Raw genomic sequence first — 5,326 nt, forward strand, 5'->3', positions numbered from 1 at the left:
TAAGATTTTTCTTGGAAAATACGTAACTTCCACAGTATCATGCTTCCAAATTTAGTATTGATAGCAGGCATCTCCTGGAGAGCTTTAATTTAAGACTAATTCTGCCAGGTAGCCTAATTCGGAAGTTAGATTAAAGAGATCTTTCTTTAATCAGTAACATTTCTCTCATTAATGAAAACTTCTCTTTGACTTACAGACCTAGTGGAAATTATTTGTTGTCTTGGCTTGTTCTAAAAACATCACATTATATAACACAATTTCAAGATACTGCCATTTTGAAAGTGTTATATTTTTGTGATTTCTTTTTTTACACAGAGGTTGGTTTCTCTTCCCTCACCACAATGGAATAATTGGTGGGCTGGCATGAATGAGTCGTGAGCTGCATACATCAGGGCTACTTAAATCAACTTAAAGTCCTTCAAACCTCAGTTGATAATTAGAATTGAGAGTATAGGCAGGGTCCTCAAATCTTGATTAGAATTCACTTAAAATAATTACCGAAGGAATGAATGCAATTTGAAATATTGTCACCCTGGTAGGCTAATCCTAGTTGGTGAGCAGAAATTTCCATAAAATATGCTTGAATTTGATAATATAAAATTTCAGAATATGTGTTTAAAAAAATCATTGCTCAGATATACAAAATAGCCCCATACGGAAATAAATGTCAGCAGTAAGTTAACAGTCATATAGTGTTTAACATTAAGTGTTATGTTCTCTATTACACCATATAGAATTTCTATTGTTACATTGTCTTTGGTAGTGGAACCATTACTTTGATAAATCAACTATATTTAGGCATAACTGCCCTAACTTTTTTATCATTCATAACATTCACTTGCAAACCACCCATGTGATTTCATTATGTGAGTCTATTTGCACCCTCATCTTCTGATATCTTAACCTGAATCTTCCCCCATGTACGCAATTATTTCCTCCTTTTACTTTTCCTGTTTTGATTTCTGCATTTGTGAGACACTGATTGAGAATCACAGCTGTTTGGGAATGAGGTTAAAAATATCTTTTTGGGCCCACTGTAAAGCTTGAGGACTGTTTTTTTTTGGAGACCCCTTGTATTTCCCAAAAACCTTCTGTACAGTAACATACACATTATGGAGAACTGCTGTCATCCCAAGGCAGCCTTCCATAAAGTATTGACCACTAGTGCACTATCTGTCCTACTGCATCACTCACATGATTCATCAAGAGCCAAGAAGGAACAGTTTGATTGTTCTGGCTAGTACACAATCATCCTTAATGTGTTTGCTGAGATTTAAATGCAAAGCCAGGTATTGCAAGGATTTCAGATAATACAATGTCATTAAAAGCTTTTGTGTCTTCATCAAGAGCTGTAGTTTAAGCCATATGTATCCTACACCTTCCTATTGTGACTGATTTTAGGGTTTTTTTGTTGATTCCCACTTGCTCTTGCTTAGAATTCACATTGCCCTGGGAATCGATTTGCAACTTTGTCCTGATCTTGTCATTGTGTAGATGGTAGATTTTACTTTCATAGTAAACCAGTTTTCACTTCTTCTCCAAGTCTGTGACCTATGAGGATTTCTAAGGGCAAAAATATAAAAATTTGAGTAACTCTTAAACTTCCTGCCAACAGAAATAAGAGCAGCAGCTTACATTTATGCTCCTACTGAATTTTATTTTTTTGTAAATTATATTTATGTAGCTCTTCTGCAGAGATATCCATCCGAGTCAACAGATGCTCATGCTCCTTTCCAGGAGGACTGTGTCTGTCTGATGGACCCACATGCACACCTCTTGTCACAGCTGTTTCCTGTTATGATTTGTGCTGACCCATGTTGTTTTTGTGCAACAGGAGGCCAGGAAAGCATTGGCAAGATTGCATGCATACATCCAGAAGTTCCTCAAACCTGTGGAAGGATCTTAAAGTATGTGTAGTTTGCTGACCCAAGAGCCAAACTGACTCTCAGAAACCTGCAGCCTAAGGATGTCAGAGCACAGTTTTGGGTCTTCCATTTTGGGGAGCGTGCTTGTCCACAGAGGCTGACTGTGAAAAGTTGTGGCTTTGAGCTGGTGGCACTCCTCGTGCCTTTATGTTGTCCAGGAAAGTGGAATGACCATCCCTGGATGTGTTTGAAAAATGACTGGGGACATGGCACTTAGTGCTATGGTTTAGTTGACACAGTGGTTTTTCCTCAAAGTTTGCACTTGATCACCTTGGAGGTCTTTTCCAATCTAAATAATTTTATGGTTCTGTGATGTGAGAAGCAAACATTTCTGATCATTTAACTCACTTATAGAGAACTCTACGTCAATCCAGTGAAGGAGTACGCAGGAAAATGTTAATTCTTTATTTAAGGTCTGTTTAAGCCTAGATAGGTTTCTAACAATTTTTATAATAAAATCAAAATTATAGAAACAGAAAAACATGCCCATTTCAGGATATTTCACTAAGAACTTATCATCATGCATAAACTAGTCTTAATTCATATATATTATTGATCTCAATAGAGGAAAAAACAGTGCTGCAAACTTCCTTGGCTGAATGAGGAAAGGTTACCTTTTCAAAAAGAAATTTGATTTGCTGTTTATCTCTATCTTCTTTTTTCTTTTGAGATTACTTTGAAAAAATAGGGCAAAATAAACATAACAAGTTATGACTCTTTTTTTAAAAAATAGGTAGAATTTTGTGAATTTGTCAGAATATTCTTATCATTTATTCTGCATGCTATATTACTTTGAAAATCTCAGGATGAAATATCTTTTTTTCCTCTATTATCTGAGGCTGTCTACTTCTAGGAAATCCATGCTGATTTTATTCATAGAAGGATGATACAACAGGAAGTATTTTCATTCTTGGTTTGTTACAGAAACAATTTTGAATTTCTTTTTAAAGACCAATAATAAATATGCACATAAATGCTCTCTATTCCAATGAAATATTGAGATCGAATTGTGAGATTCATTTTATTTTTTTCTTCCCTCAGCTTAATGGGTATAGTAAGTACTAAAGTGATCCTTCTTAATGGGCATATGGCATAAGGTCAACTTTAGAAAACTGTCATTCTTACATTGTTTTTCTGCCAAAACATTACTATTGAATTTTAGAAACACTAATTTAGAGTTTTGAACACAGAATGTCAGGAATATGTCGAAGGAAGGCTTGTTGATGAAGCTTTTATATAGGATCTGTTATAGCTGAGAATCCTCAATTATCACTTTTGCTGCAGAGCCAGCTTTTAAACTAAACTCCACAGTGTTGGCTAGACTATGCAATTCCCAGTAGAGCAATAATGAGACAGAGAGGGAAAAAAGTCCCTGTTCTGCTCTGTGCCCAGCTTCTGCATCTGACCCTCCATTTAGGGCCTCACATAGAGTATACCTGGCTTACTTTCAAGCCTTTACACAAACACATTTTCTGCAAAAGGCTTCAGTCTTACTGGGTCCACTGTAGATTCCTAATACCAATTCACACCTATAACACCCAACAAACTGGACATGATGTTTATTCAGTTGTTCCTGCCAGCCAAGAGGACACCATCCAGTATAATGCCACACAAAATGCACTTAATGTCTGTACAATCCTTCGCCTGGGAACGTGTTTGGTGGTAAAGAGAGAAGTGGTACAAGGAGACACCGAATTCTTTCTAATATCTATTCCTGTCAGTATTTTTTTCTTTCTAACAGAAACTGTTTCCAGTTAGCAAGGCACTTCTGGAGCTTTTCCCATGGCCAAGGGAAGGTACAGCTGAGCTGTTCAGGTGTCACCTGACCCATAGCTGGGGCCACCTCTGCAGCCACAAATGGTAATCTCTGCAGACCCTTCTTTGGGACAAGATGTGACACCATCCTGCAGGCCAGAGCAGCTCTCCATGCACAAGAAGAGAGCTCCAGCACAGGGGTTTCAGACCTGCTGTCTCCACCGGGCTGTTTGGCCTCTGTCCTGGTGCTGCTCACTGCATCTCCCTCTGTCCACATACTGGTTTTCCACCCTGATGCCTGCAAAGGACATTGCAAAAATTTTGTGGCTCTTTTCCTTGAGGTCTGGGTAAGTACATTTGTAGGAGTCTTTCTTCCTCCACTTTTGAGTCCTGAGACCCATGTCTGAGACCCACCTACACCCATGTCATTTCATTCCTGACTTATTTAAATATATGACCTGTTCCTGTTGGCAGAAATGAAAGTTTTGATCTGAGACAAGGGGTGAACATGTTTTGAATGTCATGTACTACTGGTAGAGATCACCAGATATGAAGAGTGCTCCACAATTAAAGACATTGCAGCCCCCCATGGTATTACATGCTCTAATAGAAGAAAGCTCCATTAAAAAAAATTCTGAGAAACAGAAAAATCCTATTTACTATGCACATAGTTGGATTTTAATATATGCTCAGGCATCTATGAAAATTAATAAAATGTCAGATTGACAGCTGGAAATATATTTTAGATAATATTTTAATATGAGTGAGTGAAGATAAAGTACATACCATGTAGTCAGATAAATAGAAAAGTCTGCTGCACTTACTTGCCAAGCATGCATGCAAATAATTACATTGAAGTGGAGCAGTATTTAGACCAGCTGAGAATTAATGCCATGTTTAGTAAAATGCATGGGAAAATGGATACACTGCTTCACCTGTGAGATGTATTCTTGTTTCCATAAGGGCTAAAATTATGAGGAATTACTGAAAGAGATTTCAGCACCTTCTGTTTGGTACAGTGTGATGATAGTGTGCTAATGGAAATTAAACAGTATGAGTTGAAAGTAACTGTAATCTTCATGCCTTTTAATAGCTATAAAATCACTGACATTAACTGTAATATCATTCAGGATGGAGTTTAAGACACTGGTGGGCAGATGGAGGAAAGGGGAATTAAATCACATTTTCTTTGGAAAACTGCATGTAGTCCTTTGCTTTGCCTTTCATACCTTCTCATACTAAAAAGAAATCCCAACATTTTTTATTATGATTATTAGTCATATTAATAGTAGTAGCAGTAGTAGTTGTAGTAGCAGCCATCAATTTCAACTAAATTTGGCAGAAAACTGAAGTCCTCAGAATTATTTAACTTTGTCAAGTCTTATGGAGCTGTGACACTGTTGTATTAGGCCCAGTAAAGAAAGGCAAATGTTAGCTCACCAAGCAATGCTTGGTCTGATAGACAGCCTCCATATACCTTCTAACACAGCAACCACCAACAAGGCACTGACGTGTAGGAAGAGAGACCATTTGGTTTGGTGGCTGCTGAACTAGTTTTTTAATTCACAGGGGATGTTGCTCAAAAATTTAATTCTAAACTGTCAGTAGAAATATTTCATTTTTGCAACATGTGAAATGGCTGGGTG

General features: G+C 37.3%; 1 long non-coding RNA gene across 9 annotated transcripts in view; it reads right to left on the minus strand.

Annotated features, from left to right (window-relative positions):
* LOC135300279 (uncharacterized) overlaps positions 1–5,326 on the minus strand; it is a 108,576-nt gene that overhangs the window by 13,013 nt on the left and 90,237 nt on the right. The gene's annotated exons all lie outside the window — the stretch shown is intronic.

Source organism: Passer domesticus, chromosome 5 (genome assembly GCF_036417665.1).
Source record: "Passer domesticus isolate bPasDom1 chromosome 5, bPasDom1.hap1, whole genome shotgun sequence".
Lineage (NCBI taxonomy): Eukaryota > Metazoa > Chordata > Aves > Passeriformes > Passeridae > Passer > Passer domesticus.